Below are 25,143 nucleotides of genomic sequence, written 5' to 3'. Positions count from 1 at the left end.
ACACATATGTGTGGAATATTGCATTGGCTTCTGGGCCTTGGTCTTTCAGAGGCACATTGAGGAGCTGCAGAGTGGCTTATAGAGAGCTTCTAGGCTGGGGAAGGGATATGGAATCCAGGTTTGAAAAGCATATACAACGGGGGCGACAATGCACTTCTTTGTATAGATTCCTAATAGCACTTCTTTAAATGGAAAGCTCGCCACATACAGTTTTTGAAAGGATAAGGTTTTGTAGCAACGCGGAATTGTTAGCTTTTCGAGAGAACATGTGTTGCATGAGACAAGATGTACTTGTAGCCTCCAGGAACATGCCGGGAATAGCAAGAGAACGTTTTCACAAAGGCATGGGATGATTTGAATGAAAAGAAGCTGTCTCGTCTAGTCATTTTGTGGGAGGGAAGCCCAAAGCCCAAACTGTCACCATTCTAGTGTAGAAACAGCCACCAGAGTGTTGCTTTCACAAGATGCTGTCAGCGTGTGGCCCTTGAGGGAGCGGGGAGTGACTGGTTCTGGAGATCTCCATCTGGGGAGTAGCATCCCTGGACCACTGGCTCTTCTTTCCTGCCGTGCTACAGAGCATTGGTGGGAGGAGACCGCTAAACGTCCTACAGCTCATTCCTCAGGCTTCCTGTGGGCTTCTGTGGCTTCGGTCTTGTTCTCGGCACTTCGATGCTCCCTTTAGAGCAGCGTGGCTGCTTGTATCAGGGTGCTGTGGAGACGCGCGAGACGGATGAGCTACGTGACCTGGAGAGGGACCTCCTGGTTAGCTGTGAGCTTGGTGTCCGTAGCACAGAGAGCTCAGCACACACTGACTCAAGCAGAGCGGATGTTTATTTCTCTTTCACTTAATTGCTTGGAGGTAGCGGGTGAGCCAGGTTGAGCAGGCAGCTCTGCTCCATGGTGTCATCCAGGACAGCACCCAGCCTTCTGTCTCGCTGCTCCACCTTCCTGTGGGGTGTTGCCCTCACCTTCATGGTGGGAACCAGTCCCCCAGCACCCTGTCTACGTACCATTTCCACTCAACTCCCAGCTCGTCAGACTCTGTCAGATGGCCACACATAGCTGCAAGGTATTCTGAGAAGCAGGGTCTCTAGCTGGGTGGCCATGTGCCTCTATGACAAAAGGGGCAGAATGGGTACTGAGGGCAGTTGGCTTCTCTGCTGCAGAGCCCCAGTTCCTGCATCCACAGGGTCCACAGGAGCACTCACAGTCCCTCCAGCCCTTGCCTCAACTCCTCTGAGCCTCAGTACCTTCATCTGTGAAATGGGAATAACAAAAAAGTGCCGACCTCAATGACACATGGGAAAGCACTTTGCCTGGTGCCCACGCACAGTTGGGTACTCAGAAGGGAGCTGCCATTACAGCTGTTTTCATTCAGCCAATCAACAAATAGGTTTGGAGTGCCTACTCGCTGTTCCAGGTTCTAGATATTCATCAGTCAACAAACCTGACAGAAGCCCAGTCCTCGGGAGCTCACACGCTAGTGGGGTGATAGTGGTGCCCACTCGGGGAGAATTGTCAGCTCTTCCAACCGCACTCCTTCCTGGCTCTCGCTGTTACCAAACACGGTGTATCCAAGTCAGGGCTCCTTGTAAGAGTCTTCCAGGTGGTTTTTTGCAGTTAGTAATAGAGCCCATGTGTGATGCATTTCTGCTGATAATTTATTAAAGCCATTTCATAAAAACCGGGTAGCACCCCATTTGTATTCATTTTAAAAAATCACTATTTTCCTCATTCTTTTTATGAGGGCTATTTTTATGTTTTAATGGTAGCAAGAGAAAGTAGGTGTAAGGAGATGAATTGTCATGGTATTTCCATACATACAAACAAACAAACATTAAAATCATTCAGTTACTATTTCTTAAGCATCTGTCTCATGCATTAGTCTCTGCGCTAAGTGATGGGAATACAGTGGAGACCACCACGTGGGGCCTGCCCTCATGGGAGTCACACTCTAGAGGGGCATGCATGCCAGCAGTTACAGTAGAGGGTGATAAGTGTCACAGGAGGGGTTAGAACAGGCACTGTGGAAGTAGGAAGAGGAGGCACCTGGGCCAGTTGTGAGGCAGGATCAGGGAAGGCTTCCAGGAGGAAGTGAAAGCATCATGAAACAAATCATCACCATCACCATGTTCATTATCACCATCGTTGTCATCACCACCATCACACGCACTGTGAACATCACCACTATCACTATCATCATCACTGTCCTCCTCATCACCATCACCATCATCACACTGCCCGTCGTCATCACCATCATCACTGTCCTCCTCATCATCACCTTCACCATCATCATCACCATCATCATCATCACTGTCCTCCTCATCACCATCACCATCACCATCACCATCACCATCATCACACTGCCTGTCATCATCACCATCATCACACTCCCCGTCATCATCATCATCACTGTCCTCCTCATCACCGTCACTATCATCACACTCCCCGTCATCACCATCATCACTGTCCTCCTCCTCATCACCTTCACCATCATCATCACCATCATCATCATCACTGTCCTCCTCATCATCACCTTCACCATCATCATCACCATCATCATCATCACTGTCCTCCTCATCACCATCACCATCATCACACTCCCCGTCATCATCATCATCACTGTCCTCCTCATCACCGTCACCATCATCACACTCCCCGTCATCACCATCATCACTGTCCTCCTCCTCATCATCATCACTGTCCTCCTCATCACTGTCACCATCATCACACTCCCCGTCATCACCATCATCACTGTCCTCCTCCTCCTCACCTTCACCATCACCATCATCACACTGCCCGTCATCATCACCATCATCACTGTCCTCATCATCCCCTTCACCATCATCATCACCATCATCATCATCACTGTCCTCATCATCACCATCACCATCATCACACTCCCCGTCATCATCATCATCAATCTCCTCTTCATCGTCACCATCACCATCATCATCATCACTGTCCTCTTCATCATCACCATCACTGTCATCATCATCATCATCACTGTCCTCATCATCACCATCACCACCATCATCATCATCATCGTCACTGTCCTCTTCATCATCACCATCACTATCATCATCATCATCGTCACTGTCCTTATCATCACCATCATCACCCTCCCCATCATCATCATCATCACTGTCCTCTTCATCATCACCATCACCACCATCATCACCATCATCACTGTCCTCTTCATCATCACCATCACCACCATCATCACCATCATCACTGTCCTCTTCATCATCACCTTCACCATCATCGTCATCAGTGTCCTCCTCCTCATCACCATCATCACACTCCCCATCACACTCCCCATCACCATGGCAGCTAGCGTTCATTGAGCATCTTCTGCGTGCCTGGCACTGTGCTCTTTGCAGGCATTGTCTCATTTCATGTTCACTGTCACCCTAAGAAGTTATTATTCTTACTTCAGAGGTGGGGATAATGAGACCCATACAGGTTAAGCGGCTTGACCAAGGTCACACGGTGAGTTTGTCAGTGTCAGACTCAGCGTCCAAGCCCAGGCTGTCTGCCCTGGGGTCTTATCTGACCCTCCATGCTCGGAGGACGAGTGGGAGTTGGCCAGGTGGGATGGGGTCAGGAGCACTGCAGGGAGAGGGAGTCACAGGCACAGGGTGCGGAGATGACAGAGAGCTGGGGGCAGTGAGGACTCACAGAGGCTCTGTGTGGCTGGATGAGAGATGGGGCTGCACGGAAGGGCAGGGTCCAATCCGCAAGCCCTTCTTGGCCGTGTCTGGCATCTGGATTTTATCTGATGACAGCAGGCGGAAGGTATTGAAGAGTTTTAAACGAGAGGGCGTCATGACCGGCTTTGTGCTGTTGAAAGGACCACCCTGGTCGCAAAGTGAACAGTGGAGCCGAGGATGGGGGACCAGGGCAGGGAGATGGCAGTCGGGGGAGCGTCTGAAGTTGTCTACCTGCCATATGCCAGAGTCCTGGAGCTGAAAGAGGGGGCACCCCTCTGAGTAGGCGGTCGTCCTCAGAGTCCCTCCAGGTGTCCTTCCCCACGCTGGGGAGTCCCAGTCGCCACTCTCCTCTCTCAGGGCAGTGGCCCCTCCCTTTGTATGGGGCTCTGGGCCTGTGCCCTGTTTGCCCAGTAAGCTTTCCAATGAATTCACCATCTGATGAAGAAAGCCATAGCTCTGCCTTCTATGTAACTTCCTTCGTGAAGGCTGAGGAAAGGGTCCACATTAAGCCAGACTTGAGCTTCCTGTAGAGTTGACCGTTTTGAGGATGGTGACCTCGTAGAACACGGGATAGAAGGGTTTAGATCCGGGTACTTCCCTGCTACTCCTGTGCTGTGGTCATGTGACCCTTGAACCCGGTCCTGGGTCCAGGGAGAGGGCAGCGCGTCTGAGCCCCTGCTCTGAAGGCTGAGGGTCTGGCCCGGGAGGAGCCAGCAGGGTCCCCGGGGTCCCAGGTCATAATGACGGCTCCTTGGACATCCTGCCCCAGGGAGCTTACCCTCTACTCAGGAGCAGATGTAGCAACCCCCCCACTGCACCAGGAGGCTGCACGAAGCCACTTTGTCCCTTGCTGTCTGCCACCGTCCCCTCTACCCCTGAGGTTGCAGCACGGCTTTGGCTGACTCTGCAGGAGCATGGAAGCTGCTGTGTCCAGAGCTGAGGGCTGCACAGCCTCGCTGGATGGGTGAGCAGAACCCCAGCTCCGTCAGGCTGGCGGTGGTGGTGAACAGGCAGCCCCAGTGGGAGGCAGGGGGAAGGGGACAGCTGAAGGCCGTGCCGAGGGGGTCCCGCAGGCCCCAGGTGGGTGTCCATCTGCAGGCCGGCCTCAAGAGCCACCTGTTCTGCGACTTGAAATTTCCTGGCGTCCTGCTCTTGACGATTTGGAGGGATCCCTAGGAAGCTGGGGTCAGGAGTTCCGGGTCCCAGGCCAGGCTATATCCTGGCTGACTGGGTAATGCTGGGCCAACCGTTCGGCTCTCTGGGCCTCAGCCGCCTTTTTGAGAAACAAAGGGTTGGCTGTAGAAGTCGTCTGAGGCTCTCCGGAGCTCCTAGCACTCCAGTGACCATCCCAGGTAGGTGCCCCCAGACAGATGGGTGGACAGGCTTCTGGTCGGACCCCTTCACCACTCTCGGGGTGAGGGGGTGATGCGCATTTGAGGACTGAGACCTCAGGGCGGGCCCGTAAGCCTGGACCACGTTCAAACGTCGCAGATGGAAGCTTTTTCTGCTTCAGTGACCCTCTTTGCAGGTTTTGGGTTTTCAGGCCGGCTGGCAGCTTGACTGAGCCACGGTGACTGTTTCTCAGCTGGCTGGGAGCAGAGTGGAGGACCTCAGGGTTGCAAATCTGCTCCTGTCCTTCCGAGAGTTTGAACGATTTCAAATCCAGAGAAACGACCTCTCTCCGGGTTCCGTGTGGCCAACCATCGTGAAACCCTCTCTCGCACCTGTTCACCCTGCAAAGCGGGATGTGTCTGAATTATTTTAAACGGTTGGGTTTACTGATTAATTTCTCTGCAGCCCCATGCCTGGATCTTGGGTGGCCGCCACCGGAAAGGTGGTGACAGATGTGGAGTCAGGGCCCCCAGCCCGGGGGACGGGCTCTCCTCCGTTGTGGAGGACCGAGAAAAGCAGGCACAAGGAGTCCGATTTGCGCTCCAATTCTTTATAATTGAATTAATATACATACTCGGGTTACTCTGCAGTTTTATGCCTTGATAAACACATTGCGGCAGCCAGTTCTGAAGATGATCCTTCCTTGTCGAGAACACACCCTGGAATGAAATTTTTGCCTAAGTCTTTCTCACATGCTCCTCCTTCCATGTCCCTGGTGGGTTGCTCGCTGCTGGTTGACCCTAAGTGTTAATCGCCCCCTCTGGGAAGTCCTGCTGTGTCACCCCCCTGCCTCAGCCACGCCGGGACCCTCTCCCTCTGCTCACCCCAAATGCCACAGCGCTGGAGAGGGGGCCTCTGTTCACAGCTGCAAGCTGCTTGCCTGTGATCATCTTTTTCCAGTTGGGGGTTTCATCTCCCTTTTAGAAGCTGGCTCGCCGCAACCAGCCTCCTGCCATTTCCGGCAAGCACTTGTTAGAGTGACCAAACAGATTTTTTTTTAACACTAACAAAGCTATCTGGATACAGGCACTAGTTACTAAGCAAGACGAACACTGCTTCCTTCTGTGCCGAGAAATCCTGCAGCCCACGTGCCCGCCCATCCTTTTGAGACCCAGTGGGGAGGTGGGCATTTGAGGACACAGCGGGGACCTGCCCAGGCCACAGGATGGGCCAGGGTCATGAGCAGAGGGTGGTGGTAATACCTGCCTCCTTCCAACTGTCAGGCGCTGATTCATCTTCTTCTGGAACCGGGGGCCGCTGCCCTAGGCTGACTTGATTTCTCTCCCTTTCCCAAGCAAGGGAAGGACTCGCTCGGGGTCACTGAGCAAGGAAGTCACTTAATGTCTCTGGCCTTGATGAGCCGGAGGATGGGCCTGTCGGTGCTGGTTTAGGAAGGCGGATGGTGTGCGAGGCCCGCTGCTCTTGGGAACTCACTGGGGCTGGCTTCTTGCTGCCTGCCTTCTCCGGCCATCGGCCATCTCTGCCCGGGGACAGAAACCAGGCCAAGTGCCTGGGGAACATTTAGCTTTTTGTTGTGAGGAGGAAAGAATTAGAAAGTCAAATGCTCCTATGCACTGGGAGCCAAGAGAAGGGGGCAGGGAGGGGGCAGGGAGGCTGGTGGGGCCTGGCGGAGGCTCAGCCACACCGGGGACGGGGGAGGGGGTGCTGGGGGGGTGCCCATCCTGAGGCTGCTGCAGGGAGGGGGGTGGGGGTCCCTGCTCTCTAGTGGGACCTCTCAGCCCCAGTCCAGTGGGGCGGGGCTGACCGGAGGGAAATGGGTTGAAGAAATGCCAGCTCGAGCAGGGCACTTGGTGCCAGGCGGAGGAGTCATTGGTGCCAAATTAAAGGTCTCTGGAGTGTTGGTTATGTCTCACTTTCTATAATAACACCTCCTTTATTTGGCATTATCAGAGCGTGAGCTATTCTTCCTAAGCGACTTTTCTAAAGCACGGAAGCGCCTCCCCCAAACTTTAAAAATTGAACTATTTTGTGTGTCAAGTTTTTTTTAAAAAAAACTGTGCTAAAGTACCCATCACATAAAAGTTACCATCCTAACCGTTTGTTTTTGTTTTTTTACATAAATGTATTTATTTATTTTTGGCCGCATTGGGTCTTCGTTGCTGCGCACTGGCTTTCTCTGGTTGCAGCGAGCGGGGCTACTCTTCGTCGTGGTGCGCAGGCTTCTCGTGGCGGTGGCTTCTCTTGTTGCGGAGCACGGGCTCTAGGCGCACAGGCTTCAGTAGTTGCGGCACTCGGGCTCAGCAGTTGTGGCGCACGGGCTTAGTTGCTCTGCGGCATGTGGGATCTTCCCGGACCAGGGCTCGAACCCGTGTCCCCTGCATTGGCAGGCGGATTCTTAACCACTGCGCCACCAGGGAAGCCCACCATCCTAACTGTTTTTAAGTGTACTTTCAGTAGTGTTAACGTGCATTCACATTGCTGAGCAACCATCACCACCATCCCTCTCCAGAAGTTTTGTCACCTTCCCAAATAGAAAGTCTGTCCCCATTAAACAATAACTCTCCATTCCCCTCCCCCAGCCCCTGGCAACCACCAGCTCTCCTTTCTGTCCCTGTGAATTTGACCACTCCAGTATCTCATAGGAATGTATGAATGGAATCCTACAGTATTTGTCCTTTTGTGACCGGCTTATTTCACTCAGCATAACGTCCTTCAGGTTCATCCATGTTGTAGGAGGTGTCAGAATCTCCTTCCTTTTTAAGGCTGAATAATATCCTCTTGTACGTTCATACAACATTTTATTTATCCATCCCTCCGTCGATGGACACTTGGGTTGCTTCCACCTTTTTGGCTACTGGGAATAGTGCTGCTGTGAATCTGAGTGTACTCAAGCTTTCTTTTACAAATTAAAAAAAAAAAACCTTAAAAAAATCTTTTTTCTTCTTTCAGAAATATATTCATTTAAAACTTTAACAAAATGTAGACAAGTTAAAAGAAAAAAATCACTCATAATTTCATAATCCAGGGAAATCTTTGGTGTACATCTGTATACGGTTTAGTATATGTACTTCTGTTTCACGTATTAATGCATATACACATTGTTTCTAAAAACAGGATTTTATATTGAAACATAAGCTATTTCGTAACTTGCTTTTTTAAACTTACTGCTATCTTGACTCTGGCTGCAACATAATTTTCACGATTGCTGAGCATTTTAAGTACATGAATGTGCCACAGATTCCAGCCAGTTTCCTGCTACTTTTCCAGTTTTTCCCTGTTTCCAGCAGCCTGCGACATGCATCCTTGGAGCCAAACCTCTGCACACGTGTTTCCCCCCCTTAATAAATAAATAAATAAATATTTGTTTATTTATTTATTTATGGCTGCATTGGGTCTTCGTTGCTGCACGTGGGGTTTCTCTAGTTGCGGCAGGCGGGGGCTACTCTTCGTTGTGGTGCGCGGGCTTCTCATTGCGGTGGCTTCTCTTGTTGCGGAGCGCAGGCTCGAGGTGTTCAGGCTTCAGTAGTTGTGGCACGCGGGTTCAGTAGTTGTGGCTCATGGGCTCTAGAGTGCACGCTCAGTAGTTGTGACTCTTGGGCTCTAGAGCTCAGGCTCAGTAGTTGTGGCACATGGGCTTTGTTGCTCCACGGCATGTGGGATCTTCCCGGACCAGGATTTGAACCCGTGTCCCCTGAATTGGCAGGTGGATTCTTAACCAGTGAGCTGCCAGGGAAGTCCCTGCGCACGTGTTTAATTCTTTCTTTGGAGTAGATTCTTACAACCACAGTTGGTGGGTTAGAGGGTGTTCATGTTTTTTCAATCTTCTGAGTCATTTACATGTATTGGCAAGTTGCTTGCCAGATGAGTTTTGCTTATCTGTATTTTCATCAGCAGCACTGAAGAGGGTTTCCCCATACCCTCACTGACACTGAGTATTGTCCTTTAAAAATATCTTTGTCTGCTTGAACGGTGAAAAACAGCATCTTGGTTTAAAAAGCATGCATTTCTTTGAACGTTTTTTATTCATATATCTGTTAGCCATTTGTGTTTCTTCCCTGGGGAATTGCTTACTCATGGCCTTTGTGTATTTTTTTCCATGGGGAGGATTAATATTTTCTTATTAATTTGTAAGAATCTTTGTATATCAAAGGTGTAAATTGTTTGTTATATCAATTGCAAACAGTTTTACCCCAGTTTGCCGTTTGGTTCTAAGTTTTGCTTTTAGTGCTCGTTGATAGTAAGAAAAAGCTTTTTACTTTCATACAGAGACACGTCTAAGTGTTTTCTTTTTAACGTCTGTCTTTGGTGTCATTCTTAGCAATGTACAGTGTTACAGATACTCATCTACATTTTAGTTTATTCTAGCACTTTCATAGCTTAATGTTTCACACTTAAATCTTGAATCCATTCCTACAATGATCTGATGTCTAATGTAAGGTAAAGAATTCAGCCTTACGTTATCTGAACATTGTCCTTTTCCTGTTGGTTCCATACACTACCTATGTCATGTGTTAATTCTCACATATTCTTGGTTCTGTTTCTGGAGTTTTCTGTCCAATGATAGGAATCTATGTTCTTTTGCCAGTTCCACACTGTTTTAATCTTTTAATTATTTTAGGGCATGATTCCCACAATTATAAAATTTCTTTGGCTGTGCGCTTGCATTTTATTTCCAAATGAACTTTAGAATGATTTGGTCAACTTGGAAAAAAATTCCTCTGTGATTCTGATTGAAATTGCATTAAGTTTATAGATAAATGCTGAGGGAACTGGAATCTTTGTAAAATTGGATCTTCTCATCTGGAAGTTCACTTTGTCCGTCAGCAGTTCACATGGTTTTCTCACGTAGGTCCCTGCACATTTCTTAAGCGTATTCTTGGGTATTTTGAATTGTTTGCAGGAAAGGTGAATGGTATCGTTTTCCAGTTATTTTCTAATTGTTTGCTGTTGGTGTATATAAAGAAATTGATTTTCATATGTTTACGTAGTAATTGGTCTGTTCACTGAACAGAGAGTCTCTCTTCCTGGTTTTTACAGGTAGATCATCATAGCACCTTCATAGCATCTTTTGTCTCTTTCTTTCCAGCATTCCTGCTGTTCAGTCTCTTTTCTTGTCTTTTTGCATTGGCTACACTATCCAAAACAACTTTAAATAGTAAGGATGGTAGCAGGCATCCATGTCTTTATTCTGACATAAATGGGAATGTCGCTAGTGTTTCAAATTTCTCTGCCTAAAGAGTGTTAAATGCAACCTAATCTTATTTTGATGTTTCAGAGGCATTGTTAGTACATAACTAAAAATCGTCTTCTAATACAGTAATATCACCTGGGGTCAATGGATCTTACTTATCTATTTGACTTGTGGGTCCCAAACTTCTACTTTTCTCTTACCTTCATTCTCTTTCTTTTGCTTTACTGACTTACTGAAACTTTCCTTGGATCTCTCCCCTTGTTTCCAAGCTGTCTGTTATCAATTATTTCTGCTGTCACTGGCTCTGCTTCCAAAAGTTATCCATCTCCCCTTCTTTCTTTTTTTAAACCATTGTTTTAATTGCAGTCATAATCCATGAGCATGGAATAACATTCCCAGCACTACAAAAGTAAAAATTCAAAAGCAACAATTTTAAACACTGCAATAAAAAGTGTCTCCCCCTCACACCAAATGCTTGTTCACTCCAAAAAAGGCAATGTTTTGTATCCTTACAGATATGTTTGATGCATGTACCAAGAGATATATGAATATATATCTTCGTATTTTTAATACAAATAGCAGTACACTATTCATACAATTAAGTGCCCTTTTTCACTTAATATGTTGTGACAATATTTCCAAACCAGCACATATGGATCCCTTATTATGCCACTGAATGCAGGTGATATAATTTATTTAGATAGTCCCTGATGTACCTAGGTTTTCCCAGTCTTTTGCTGTAACAAAAACAGCTACAGTGAACATCTGTATAAATATAAGCCTTTTCTCTCCTTTCCTGATTTTCTGCTCTTAATTGACTTACTCTGACCCCGTCAGGAAAGGAAATAGATGAACTATTCAACACTGAATGTAAACTGAGAATAAATAGGTTCTGAATGAGGGTCTGATGAGTCTGTTGAGCAGAGTGAATAGATTTTAGTCAAGGACTTTGTATTGTTCGTTGTGACTATGAAATGGATGTTGTGCTCATGTGTTAAATTGTCACCCGGCATTGTTTACTTCTGAGTTTGCCAGTTAAGTCATCCCTCCCACCCCCATCCCCAAAGATGAGGTCGATCTTGACCCAACCAGGATGTGACCTGCATCCATCATACTTGTCATTTATTCTCAGTTCCATCAGCATTATATACAAGGCAAGATGAGCCTTACCTGGCCGTGCAGCATCCCCAGCGAGGCAGCTGGGTGCCCTGGGAGGCACCTGTGCAGTCGGAGGGTCGCGAATCACAGTGCGCTGAACCTTGAGCGACGCGGGATGAAGGGGAAACTGTGGAGTATGTCTTGAAGGACGTGGGAAGAGTCATTGCAGAGTATCCCACCTGATGCAGCAGGTGCAAACAGAGAGACTCGGGTGGAGCCAGAGCATCAGGCAGGAACCTCATCTACAAAGGCATGGGGTCGGAAGACGTCTTCACAGGACCTGGGCTGGAGCAGCTCATGAGATGATGCTGGGTGTTTCCAGCCATGATGTCCCACCTGCATTCTGTACATACCTTACTTAGGACATTTATCATATTCTGCCTTATGGTATAGTTATGTTCCTGTAGACTATAATCTGTCTGAAGGCTGCAATCATCTCCCACGTCTTGTGACCCTAGCATCATGATCTCAGTGCTTGGTGCATAGTAGGGCCTCAATAATACTTGCTAGATTGAATCAAGTTGAATTTGGGTGGACCAACAGAGAGCAGGTGTAGCTCAGGGAGTTGGCTGGAATGACTCTTAAGCAAGACCAGACATGGGTTACTTTTAGTTCCTTTACTGACTGCGGAATTCTCCGTATTTGTGGTGTGTGTTCCGAAGAGGGACTCTTTGTTCCTAAGAATTGCACGCTTATATTTGTTGGCTTTTTGCATCAGCCAGTGCCAACCCAGTGACATCTGGCACGTTTGGCAAGAGGCCTGGCCCTTGGGACACTGTTATGAGCAAACAGTGATTGAGGAGCAGGCCGGCCGTGTCTAATCCAGCCCATGGCCCATGACAGTGACCTGGCCAGGTGAGTGGCGAACTTAGCCTTACCTTATGTAACACAGATCAAGCCTGGATTTCATCATGAGCCCTGGCTAGATGGGAGGCTTGGAGACCCAGCCATGTAAGACGTTGAGATCCCTGCTGTGTCTTCTCGTTGGGGGTTGTGACCTGTCCCTAAAACATAAGGCGGAAGAGTACATATGACAGGGTGCTCAGTTTCATTAGTCATCAGGGAAATGCAAATTAAAGCCACAAGGCACTCCCACTACATAGCCACCAAAATGGCTAAAATAAAGACGAGACTACCAAGTGTTGGTAAAGTACTCTGGTGGCAGGAGTATAGACTGGTCTAATCATTTTGGAAAACTGTTTGGCTTTGTCTACAAAAGCTGATATGTGTATACCCTGTGACCCGGCAATTCCACTCCTAGCAATACTCCTAGGTATATAATCATCAGAAATGTGTACGTATGCTCACCTAGAGACGTGTTAGAATGTACATAGCAACACTATCTGTGATAGTCCCAATCTGGACACTAGCCCTAAACTCCCATCAACAATGAAATAGAAAAATCAATTGTGAGATATCATATAGTGGAATGTCATACAAGAGTGAGTGTGAGTAACTCACAACTTCATGCAGCAGTCATGAAAACACAATGTTGAAGAGAAGTCACACACATACTATAGGATTCTACTTGTGTCAAGTGAAAAAACGGGGAAAGCTAATGTATGCTGTCAGGATATTGGTTACCCTGGTTGAGTGGGGGGTAGTAACTGTGGGAAGGGGTGCAACCTGGGGGGCGCTTCTAAGGAGGGGGGTGGTGTTCTGGTTCTCTGTCTGGGTGCTGTTTACACAGATTTTTCAGTTTGAGAAAATTCCTGGAGCTGTATGCTTATCTGAGCAATTTTCTGACAAATATTGTATGTCAGGAACAAGTTAAAACGTAATTGACAGGGTATATACCCCCCAAAGAATTGAAGCAGGGACTCAGATCGATATTTGTGGCCCTATGTTCATAGCAGCGTTATTGACACTAGCCAAAAAGTAGAAGCAACCCCAGTGTCCGTTGATGGATGGATGGGTAAGCAAAATGTGGTCTATATATATACTGGGATGTTACTCAGTCTTAAAAAAGGAGGCATTTGTGACACATGCTGCAGCTTGGAGGAATCTTGAAGACATTATGCTGAGTAAAATAAGCCAGACACAAGAGGACAAATACTGCACGGTTGCACTTCTGTGAGGTGCCCAGCATAGTCAGATTCCTAGAGACAGAGACTAGAAGGATGGCTGCCGGGGGCTGCGGGGACAAGGCGGGTGTGGAGAGTTACTGTTTCGTGGGTTTTGAGTTTCAGTTCGGGAAGGTGCAAACGTTCTGGAGAGGGATGGTTAGTGATGGTTGTACAACATTATGAATGTACTTAACGCCACTGAACTGTGCACTCAGAGATGGTCAAGGTGGGCAATTTTATGTGGTGTGTACTTCACCACAGTAAAAAAAAAAAATAGATGCAAATAACGATTGACAGTACAAAGCTGGCTTAGCTGAGGGGCCCGTGAGAAGCCCAGGAAGGGAGCTCTGAGCGCAGAGGGGCTTGGGAAACTGCTCCCGGGGTGGGGAAGGCCTGACATGACCTTGGAGGTGGCAGTAGGGTCAGAGCCGCCGGGCAAGCAGGCTGACATGTTGAAACTGGCACACTCGAGGGTGCTTGTGCCAGCCTGAGTGAAACTTCTCTCTCGCCGGCACATCTGGCCCAGTGTCGGCCCCCACGGCACCCGGGTCTGGCCGTGTTCTGACCTCAGTGTAGCATTCCCGGTAGGTCCTGGAGACTGGGAGACCTCAGAGAAGGTGATCTGGGCCGTGGCAGGGCAGGATTTCCCACGTGGGCTTTATTCTGTGGAGTGAGAGGTTGGAACCACAGTCCTGATGTGGTAGCCAGGGCCTGCTGCCCACAGGACATTTCAGAGTCAAGTTCTTCCACCCCAGGGCTGGACCGTGCCAGGCCCAGGCCCCGGTCACAGTGAGTGCCTCCAAGTGGGACAGGGCTGCTGTGACCCATCACTGGGTCTCACTGTGGGACAGAGGCCCTGCTGACCGTGTGGGTCTGAGCTGGGGGGCCCACTGGGGGCAGAACTCCTGCTTCCCGTCTGGGCCAGAACCCTGGGGAGCTATGGGCAGGTGTTTAGTTTTGAGTGTCCGCTTTGCAATGGGAAGGCGTGGTGATAACTCGTTCACCAGCAGGGACAGGGTTCCCAGAAAAGCTGCGTCCCGACACCTGGATTTCTGGGGCCAGCCTGGCAGGTCAGCTCAGGTCACTCTCCCGGTCCCAGGACAGCTGCCTCTCCACGGCCTTTTCTGGGGGGTCTCTGGAGCCAGGGGTATGGCATTGGTGGCCTGGAAAGGCTTAGGAACGTTTCTGGAATACAAAAGAACGCACTCAGCCAGCAGGTGGATGTAGGAGGCATAAATCCAGAATACTTTTTCCTGCTGAGACGGTTTTGTTATAAATCTATGGAGAAGTGGGAGGTCCTCAGTGCTCGTGATATTATCCCTGGCTTCTGTGTGGAAAGTGGCTGGGAGTGAGGGCTCCATGCTAAGGAGAAACAGGATTTGCACCTAAAAGATTTTTTTTTTTTTGGTTCCTTGGGATCTGGTATCTCTCTTTCTCTTTTTCTATTCATGCTGTTGTTAGGGAACAGATAACCTATCTCTGGTTCTTTAGGAACTGTGGGAATCCTCCCCTCACCCCCCCAAACGCATGAGTGGGGTAGAAAAGGAGGCAGCCCAAAGGTGGAGGGGAGTGGGCTGGAGAGAAGGAAAAAGGAAAGAATGAATGGTGAGCAGATGGGCCCTTGTGTTCTGATCAAAGCTTGCTAGTCTGGGGGTGGGGGAACCGAGAAATCTTCTAGGCCATTGTTTCCCAAAGCGTGGTCTCAGGCTGCAGGAGCAGCACCTGGGAACTTGTTAGCAATGCAGACTATTGGGCACCTTCTCAGACCCACTGTATCAGAACCTGCATTTTAACAAGATTCTCCAGGTGATTCATATGTGCCTTGAAGTTTGGGGGGAACACTAACTGGGCCACATTTCCTGGCCCAGAGATGTGAAATGGTGGTTAACCGCAGAGATGGGACTTTCTCCCTGCTGTTTAGATGAGATGGGGCAGTAGTATCTCACGTTTGGCGCTAAGGATTCCGCACCTGGATGAAACCATTTGCATTTTGTGGCTTGGGGACAAAAGTTTTGAAGTAGGAGACCTGCCTCTGAGTTAACACACACAGCTGAATACCCTAAGGGCTGTGGGCTTGGTTTTGATCCTTGATTTGACATCCAGTCACTGACATTTCAAAACATACTTTGTTCTTTCATCATCGTCATTACCAACACCACTACCATCATCACTATCATCACCGCCGTCATCATCATCACCATCACCATCATCGTCACCATCACGATCACCATCACCACCACCATCACCACCACCACCCCATCATCGTCATCATCATCACCACTGCCACTATCATCATCACCATCACCATCACCACCACCACCACCATCACCATCACCGTCATCATCATCATCACCACTACCACTGTCATCATCACCATCACCATCACCATCACCACGACCACCCCATCATTGTCATCATCATCACCATCACCATCACCACCACCACCACCACCAATCACCATCATCGTTGTCATCATCACCACTACCACTATCATCATCATCATCACCACCACCACCAGCACCACCGTCATCATCACAGCACTGACCCTTTATCAAGCGCTTACTGGGATCCATGCCCTGCGCTTAACACACAGGTTGTCTCACCTGTCACACCAACCACGTACTAATCTCATTTAAAACTGAGGAAACTGAGGCTCAGAAAGATATATACGTAATGTGCTCACAGTCACTCATCTGTAAAATAGAAGAGATGGAATTTGGACTGGGGCCCATGTGACTCCAACATCACACTTATTTACAAACTCAGGAGGTTAGGTAAAACTGTAGTATGTTTTTGTATTTGTGACATACTCCAAATTCTGTGATTCTGGGGCAGAAGTTATCCTGTAAGTGCCAAATTTGTTTTGTTATTATTACCATATGTTAAAGTGTATCAAGACATTTTATAATATAAACACAAATGTCTATGTTGGTTTACGTTTCCAAATGCAATTTTAATTGTATTTTAATTACAGACTGAAATGGAAATTCTATATATCTCAGCTAGTTGAGAGAAAAGAATCCTAAGTGCTCAAAAAAAATGTGATTTATGCTGTTGCCAAAAAAAATGTGAAGGACATGTGAGTACTATGTCCCTAGTTATGACTGTTTCCAGATTATACATTTTAAGAAAAAGAGAAAGTTGGGGGTCTGGGGGTGCGGGGAGCCCTGTGTGAACATGGAGACATTGGATTAGATTTATGACCCGTTCAGCTGGACATCGATGCCCAGGGTATGACTGACTTCTCTCAACTTCTCCACAGGTTGGGCTGATCAGTTTGTTGTATTTGTAGCCTATGGTGAGGTCGGTTGGCAAACTAAGTCCTTAGGCTTGATACCAAGAAACATTTGGTGAACTTGGCATTGGGCAGGGTTCTTAGTTGCAAATAACAGAATCCACTACTCAAGCACAAAGGGATTCATTAAAGAGTTTAGATAACTCTCAGAATTGTTGGGAGGGCTGAAGAAAAGATTCTAAGTGGACTTTCAGGGACAAAGACCCCAAATCTCTCCCAGAACAAGCCACCAGGGAGCCACTGTCTCTGCCACAATCAGGAAGTTGCAGAAGCAGGCAGTGGAGGCATTGCTGCAGCCCCAGAACCACACCTCCCCTGCACTGCCCACCCCAGGGAAGGATGCCCCCTGCCCTGGCTCTCTCCCTTCAGATTCATACGGGAGCCTAACTGGCAGAGCTTAAATCACACACAGGCCTAGCTGCAAGGGAGTCAGGGAAGGGTTCCTGTTCTCCAGCCCCTGACTGTGGATCAGAAGATTTACAGCCACCACCTTGGTAACTTTGCCTTGAAAGATAAACAGAAAGTGTCCAAGTCTGTCACTTTTTATATTAAATTTGAGAACTTAAGACATTATTCAGTAAATACAGCAAATAGACTGACCCAGAGTGCCCAAGAGAGCAGGCCTAGGGTAGTATGGAAAACATTCTCAGACCCATCTCCAAATCTCAACCATCCCTCTTTCAAGGCTCTGTGCCACCTCCTCCAGGAAGCCTTCCTCCCAAGGTGGAGGTCTCTATCCTCTGCATTCTCAGAACACTTTATCTGCCCACTCTCTAGGAAGTTATGATAGTCTCCTTTATTTGATAGTTAATGTGCTTCCAAGTTTTTTCTTCCATGTCTTTCTTTTTGACTTTATTTTTTAAATAAGAGAATATTGCTGATACAGTACCTTTGAAGTACCTTTCATTCTCCTATTTAGTTCCATTAAACTCCATTCCTCCCAGAGACAAATTGTATAGTTGATTTGTCTTTCCATGTTTTTTCAACTTTTACTACATGTAAGTATCTACACACAATACAGAGCGTTGTTTTATGAGTTAATGAGTTTATCTAAATGCTAGATGTATCATTTTATAACTCGCTATGTTTTCGAGATAGATCCATGTTGCTTCCTTGGGCTCTACTTTATTTTTTAAAAAATTAATTAATTAATTAATTTTTGGCTGCATTGGGTCTTCATTGCTGCACACAGGCTTTCTCTAGTTGTGGCGAGAGGGGGCTACTCTTCGTTGCGGTGCACAGGCTTCTCATTGCAGTGGCTTCTCTTGTTGCGGAGCGTGGGCTCTAGGCATGCGGGCTTCAGTAGTTGTGGCACACGGGCTCTAGAGCACAGGCTCAGTAGTTGTGGCGCACGGGCTTAGTTGCTCCGCGACATGTGGGATCCTGGACCAGGGCTCAAACCCGTGTCCCCTGCGTTGGCAGGTGGATTCTTAACCACGGTGCCACCAGGGAAGTCCTACCTCATTCAGTTTAAGGGTTATGTGATATGACATTGTATAAACGAGCTACAATTCATTGATCCATTTCCTATTGTGGCCATTTAGCCTTTCCCCCTGTTTTCTCCTATTATAAACGTTGCTGCAATAAGCAGCTTTGTCTGTACTTCCTGGAGTCATGTGTGGGATTTTTCTAGGATGGACACCAAAACCCATAATTATTTGGCTCTTTCCAACGCTACTAGATGCTGCCCAATAGCTGTTCAAGATGATTGCACCAATTTCCGCCAGCTCTACAGGGAGGATTTCATTTCTCCCTGCCGTAGCTAACACTTGATATTGTCAGACTTGTATATTTTTGCCAGTCCGATGGGTGTATTGTTTAAATTTGCATTTGCATCGTTCTTTAATTTGCATATGCCTGCTTATTAGTGAGGTTGAGCATCTTTTCATATGTTTTTTTGGCTCTTCAGGTTTCCTTTTCTTTAACATGCATATTCATAGCTCTTGTGTGTATGTGTGTGATCTATTGGTTTGTCTTTTTCTTGTTTATTTGTTGAGTTCTTTATATATTCGGATACCAATCCTTTGTTATGTGTGCTGCATTGTTTTCCCCCAGTCTGTCGTGGTCCTTCTCTGCTTCTGTCCTTTGTATCCTCTGATGTGGTTTTGCCACATGCAAATGCTTGAATGAGAGCAGACTGATGTTTCCATACTGGCTGCTCCCTGACTCAGAACCTCAGTGTCTATATCAGTGAGAAAACCTGAAATCCCTTTAGGAGCTGCCCCTTGAAGTGGGGAAAGCAGAATTCCTTTCCCTCCTTCCCACCCCCTACAGCTTTCTCTGTCTAGCTGTATTCGTTTTCCAGGGCTGCCCTAACAAATTACCACAGACTGGGTGACTTAGAACAGCAGAAATTAATTTTCTCACAGTTCAGGAGGACAGAAGTCTGAAATCAAGGTGTTGGCAGGGTTGGTTCCTTCTGGAGGCTCTGAGGGAGGATTCGGTTCCTGACTCTCTCCTAGCTTCTGGTGGCTGCTGGAGACCTTTGGTGTTCCTTGACTTGTGGCCACGTCATTCTGGTCTCTGCCTCTGTCTTCACATAGCCTTCTTTTCTGTGTGACTCTGTGTCTGTTCCTTTTCTGTTTCTTATAAGGACACCTGTCACTGGATTTAGGGCCCACCCTAAATCCAGGATGATCTCATATCAAGACCCTTAACTTTGTTACATCTGCAAAGACCCTGCTTCTAAATAAGGTCATATTCACAGGGACTGGGAATTAGGATATGAACATATCTTTGGGGGGCCATTCAATCCACTACATCTCAGAGAACAGCTAGGTTAAGAGGTTAAGGTCAGTGTGTGTGTGTGTGTGTGTGTGTGTGTGTGTGTGTGTGTGTGTGTAAGAGGGTGCAGTGTTGGGAGGATACAGGAGACGAAAAGTACATGCCCAGAGGAGCAGTATATTCTGTGAGGTACCATTCCCCAGAGAGGAGTGGCCATACATGTTGGACATCGTAGTTTATCACATTTTCTATGTGTTCAGAGTCCCAGAAAACAGGCAGTGGGTATAAAGGAGGATGCCCCCTGGCTGAGCATCAAAACCTGGCCCACAACAGAGCTGAGCAGGTGGCCACACCCCTGCAAAAGTGGGCTGAGACGGGACCCAGCGCGGGTTACTCTGACCATTGACAGATATCGAACTTGTCCAGATCCTGCCCTTTTGAAGATCAAAGAAAACAAACAGGCCCCATAGAAAATACAGAGCAGAACCAAGGGAAAAAAAGGGTACCGTTGATCGACCTTCGTTGTTTGAGGGTTCCTTACTACCTACTTGCTAAAATTTGTTTGTACCCCCAGAAACAGTCCTCAGGGCCCTTTCACAGTCACCCTGGGATGAGCAGAGTGGGGAGGAGTCTGAGTCACCCCGAGGGCACATTCCCAGCTGAGGTTGCACAAGGCTACGCACCGCCTTCCTGTTTCAGCTCATGCTGTAAACAATCGTCCTTCTTGCGGTCTACTTGGTGCCACATTTTTTGCATTTTTGTGCTTTTTGTTGACGATTTCACTGTTTAAAATGGCCCCCAAGTGTAGGGCTGAAGTGCTGTCTAGTGTCGTAAGTGCAAGATGAGCCTCACGGAGAAAATCTGTGTGTTGAATAAGCTTCCTTCAGGCATGCGTTACGGTGCCGTTGGCTGTGAGTTCCAGGCTAAGGACTCAACTATATATTAAATAGGTGTCTTTCAACAGATACACACATGCAACAAGGTTCAGCATTGATGGATCTACGATAACGCTGCGGCCAGAGGCCCGTAGGAACCTAACGCTGTGTTTCCCTTAGGAGCAGTGGTTCAGTGTTTGCACATTCAGTGTCCCCGCAACCTTACAGAGCGTGACCGCCCTGAAGAAGAGAGGCAATTGTATCTGAAAAGCCCGCCTCTGAAAAGGATCAAACCACAAGATCCGGGAGCAAATGTCAGGAAGTTGGCACCCTCAAATGGCAAGGAGATACTCTCTGTGCAACCAGAGCCAACACTCCTCAGTCGGGGACAGTCTGAGATTAAAAGGCAGCAGGATAAGATGGACGTGGAGATGGAATATAGCGAACGATGATGAGAAAACTGAAATGTTCGTTGCAGGATCCAAATCCGTTTAGCATGCAGTAAGGAGAAAAACACGTGTCCAGCAATGGATGAGTTAAGAAACTCTCCTATGCCTATAAAGTGAAATGTGTATGATTCAGCTATTAAGGTATTGTTGTATAATATTATATATAATACAATTTAATTCCACTGTATCATATTACTTATTGACTTAAAAGGAGTAAGGGGAAAAGAGAGTATTTAAAATAGTATAAGCATATGATAATTCTTAATTTTTTTTAAGATGTATATGTACTTATTTATAAAGGTCTCGGTGACTATATTAAGGTATTTAGGGTAGGATAAAGGTTACTTTTAGTACATAACATGCATATGTTTCTGTAGTGTTTGATTTATTGCAAATAAATGTATTGGGTTAATTAACTTGGGTTAAAAGATTAAAGCTGGGAAGCACTTCATCCTCTGTTATCTCTTGGTTCCCACTTGATTGGCAGTGTTTATCCCATGGCTGAACCATCTGTGTCTGTGCCCGTCTCCCTCTTTAGACAGTGATTCACTTAAGGGGGCAGTCTTTGTATTTCTAGAAGCCGACACACTGGGCAGCTCACGTAGGATGCTCAGGACATTCTTCCTGGGGGAGGAGCCCCCCCACTGCTCCCCCCACCGCGTCCTCCTGATGCTGCAGGCTGCCTCGGCCTCAACAGCCCTCCCTCCCTCCGCCAGCCTGAGCTTCTTCCAAGTGGGAGCACCTGGGCGGGTCCAGTGAAAGTGGGAAGATGAAGAACTAATGACTCGAGCTCATTCATTCTGGTGACCAGAAGTCGTGTAGAGGCTGCTTCAAGGCTTTTGAGAAAACCTTTGGAGTTTTGGATGGAGCGTGGGAACTGGAGGTAGTGTGGTGGGATTGGCCAAAGGTCCACTGTGTCGGTGTCGGCTCAGCCTGCCTCCCCAGGGACCGGGCACCCTGCTCACCTGTCCCAGAGCTTCCGAGAGAAGGTCATGACCTTCAGCAGAAGGTCATGCTGAAAGGGTGTCCTTGTCCACAGAGGTTCCTGGAGCTGGACAGATCCCGCTGAAATCTGGAGCAGGGTTTGATAAATGCTCTAAATGCTCCCACTCGTGTGTGTTGGAGTTCAGTTAAAAACCAGCTTCACAAACACAGTCAGGACGCCTCTGAGGGAGAGAAGGCGGGCGGGAGTGAGGTCTGCGTGCTGACTCATCTCCTCCCAGGGGTGGTGACACACGGCTCTGACATTTCCCGCGGCCGCAGCCCCCAGAGACAGCAGGCCTGGCTGTGCTGAGGTTCTGGACCCAGCAGCCTCTGATGGAGTGATGGAGGAGAGCCGGCGGGGCAAGTGGGGGCCAGGTACCCACTGGGCCCTAAGCCCTGGAGGGACCCCTGTCCTCCTCTCCCTGGACAGTGGGAGAATTTTCCTCCCGTAAACAAAACAAACAGGGGCTGATGGGTGGAGGCCCCAGGGACAGGCTGGGTGGCCCTTCCTTCAACCTCTGCATTTGTTTTTCTGGGGGGGGCAGATCGTGGAAGCTTCTCAGAGGCCTGGAAAGCCGCCTGTGGGTCTCATCATCCCATTTGGATCATCTTATTTGGTTAACCGAGCGCCATGGCCTCTTGGTGCTGGCGAGGGCTCTGTTGTTTTTGGAGAAGTGGCTGTGAGCCTTTCAGACCCTTGTCCGTGCAGGCAGGCGGCCCTGCAGAGCTCGGAGCGAGGGAGCAGGTGCTTCCTGGTGAGGGCAGGCCGTGAGGTGTGGCGGGCAGGGCCCCTGCAGGGTCGGGAAGCATCCCTGAGTTGTGACCCACCTGCGCACCAACTAGCTGTGTGGCCTCTGCGGTCCTTCACTTCACTGGGCCTTGGCGGCCCTGCTTTTGCTCCATAAGGTCCAGCTAGATGGTCTCTGGCATCTCTGCTGGCTGTCTGCTTCCCTGAACCATTGCGGGGGCCGCTGGGATGGTGGGGGCTTCCTCCTGAGCCCCCCTCCTCCCCTGCCCCCCTTTCTCTAACCCATCTCTCCGACTTTCCCCTGTTTTATTTCCGAAGCTGAAATCCCAGGCTGTTCTGTGGAGGCGAGGAAGACGGTGCCTCTGCCTCAGCTTGAAAACCGGGGCCAGGAAACACTCCCCATCCATCACATTCCCGTTGTCACGTTAGAAAGTCCCAGAAGGTCAGCTTCCAATCGCCCCTCAGTACAGAGTCTTATTTGTATTGCCTGGGGGACTGCCTTTCACAGGGCTGGTGGAAAAATACCCCTTGTCTTCCCCAGAAAAGGTGTTAGAAATGTATTATTTTGAAGCTAGACAAGAAGTAGAAGCGGAGAGAACATTCCAATATATTAAAATACAAGGATGGGATATAAATATTTTTAAGTGTTGAGTGCATCCTATTTATTTATTGTTGATGGAGGATATCTTGTCTGCTTTCGGGAAGGATTTGTGGCCGAGGTGCAAGGGGTGGCTTCTGATATGAGAATGTGTTTTGTGACTCCCCGAGTGGGGTGTGGGAGAGAGGCTAGGGCGGCCCCCTCACTTGACAGAGGAGGGGGCCTCGGTCCAGCCCAGCCAGGAGCCACACTGGGGAAGCTGCAAGGCCTGAAAGGGTGCTTTTCGGAAAGTCTGGATCAGACATGATGTTATAGGAAAAAATGCAGCGTCTAAGGAAACAGCGCGTGAATAGAGAGAAAGCCGGGGGACAGGGCAGGGAGGCGGAGAGGACATAAAGCAGATTGTCATCAGGGAGCTGAGGAAGGGCGCTGCCTGGAAGCAGGGGCCGGGCTGCTGCCTGGAGGGGAAGTGGTAAAGGGCACTCTGCTCCCCGAGGGAAGGCCGGACATCGGGGTAGAGCGGTTGCAGAATAGCCGGTGATGCCAGGAGTCAGGCTCTGCATTTCTGAAGCATGAGGACTGGCAGACAGAGCCACTGGCCTTTGGTCTGTGCCCAGAGGAGTGACTGTGGCCTTGGCCAACCTCCCTGTGCAGGGCTCGTTGTGCCCCTCGACCCCCAAACCTTTGGGGTGGGGAACAGGGTCCACAGAAGGGAGCCATCTTGCCCAAGACCCCCTTTGGAAGGGACTGAGAAGGCTGGGCTCTGCCCCCCTTTGTCCCCTCCATGTTGCAGCTGAAGAGGGGTAGGTGTCACATCTCAGGCTGCAGGCAGCTTCCAGCAGGAGGATCATGGGTCATAACCCCGGCTCCAAATCCTGCTGCCACTTGCCAAGTGACCAGGGTGGGTGGGCAGGTTAAGCTTTATGCCTCAGTTTCCTCACCTGTACAAGGGGGTTAATAATAGTACCTCCTTCAAAAGGATGTGAGGATTAAGTGAATTCTTTTTAAAAACAACTTTGCTGAGGCATAATTCACATACCGTTGAATGAGCCCATTTGAAGTCCATAGTTCAACGGCTTCTAGTATATTCAGAGTTGTGCAACCACTCCGGTCAACTTTCGTCACCCCAGAAAGAAATACTGTGCTCACCAGCTGTCACTCCTCTTTTCCTCCCATCCATCAACCCCCTTTCCCAGCCCTAGGCAACCGCTAATCTACTTTCTGTCTATAGGTTTGCCTGTTCTGGACAAATTTCATATGAATGGAATTATATAGTATGTGGTCCTTTGTGACTGGCCTCTTTCATTTCCCATCCTGATTTCCAGGTTCACCCGTATAGTAGCATGTATTAGAACTTCATTCCTTCCTACGGCCAAGTGATATTCCATTGTATGGACATGCCATATTTTATTTATCTGTTTATCAGTTGATGGATATTTGGGTTGTGTCCACTTTTTTTTTTTTGAAGTATGCGGGCCTCTCACTGTTGTGGCCTCTCCCGTTGCGGAGCACAGGCTCCGGACGCACAGGCTCAGTGGCCATGGCTCACGGGCCCAGCCGCTCCGCGGCATGTGGGATCCTCCCGGACCGGGGCACGAACCCGCGTCCCCTGCATCGGCAGGCGGACTCTCAACCACTGCGCCACCAGGGGAGCCCTGTTTCCACTTTTTTGGCTACTTATGAACATTTGCGAATAGATTTTTGTGTGGACATGTGTTTTCATTTCTCTGGGGTATATACCCAGGAGTGGAATTTCTGGGTCACATGATAACTCTATGTTTAACTTTTGAAGGAACTTCCAGACTGTTTTCCACAGTGGCTGCACCATTTTACATGCCCACAAGGAGGAATGCAGGAGGCTTCCACTTTCTCCTTATCCTTGCCAGCACTTGTTAATATTTGCCTCATCCGGGTGGCTATGCAGTGGTATCTCATCGTGGTTTGGGTTTGCATTTCCCTAATGGCCGGCGATGTTAAGCCTCTTTTCAT

The 25,143-nt window shown here is 48.4% G+C and overlaps 1 protein-coding gene and 1 long non-coding RNA gene across 5 annotated transcripts in view; one reads left to right on the top strand and one right to left on the bottom strand.

The window, feature by feature from the left end:
* NTN1 (netrin 1) overlaps positions 1 to 25,143 on the top strand; it is a 187,046-nt gene that overhangs the window by 56,929 nt on the left and 104,974 nt on the right. The window lies entirely within an intron of this gene.
* Positions 6,825 to 21,971, bottom strand: LOC141277339 (uncharacterized). Of its 2 annotated transcripts, XR_012328560.1 has the most exons (4): positions 21,790 to 21,971; positions 12,294 to 12,419; positions 11,428 to 11,594; positions 6,825 to 10,658 (listed from the first exon to the last, which is right to left on the bottom strand). It is a non-coding gene; the product is annotated as an uncharacterized lncRNA (long non-coding RNA). The 2 variants fall into 2 exon arrangements; XR_012328559.1 differs by having other exon boundaries at positions 11,428 to 12,419.

Source organism: Tursiops truncatus, chromosome 20, assembly GCF_011762595.2.
Source record: "Tursiops truncatus isolate mTurTru1 chromosome 20, mTurTru1.mat.Y, whole genome shotgun sequence".
NCBI classification, from domain to species: domain Eukaryota; kingdom Metazoa; phylum Chordata; class Mammalia; order Artiodactyla; family Delphinidae; genus Tursiops; species Tursiops truncatus.
Note: the sequence above shows the minus strand (reverse complement) of the source record. Positions and strands in the feature narration are given on the sequence as shown.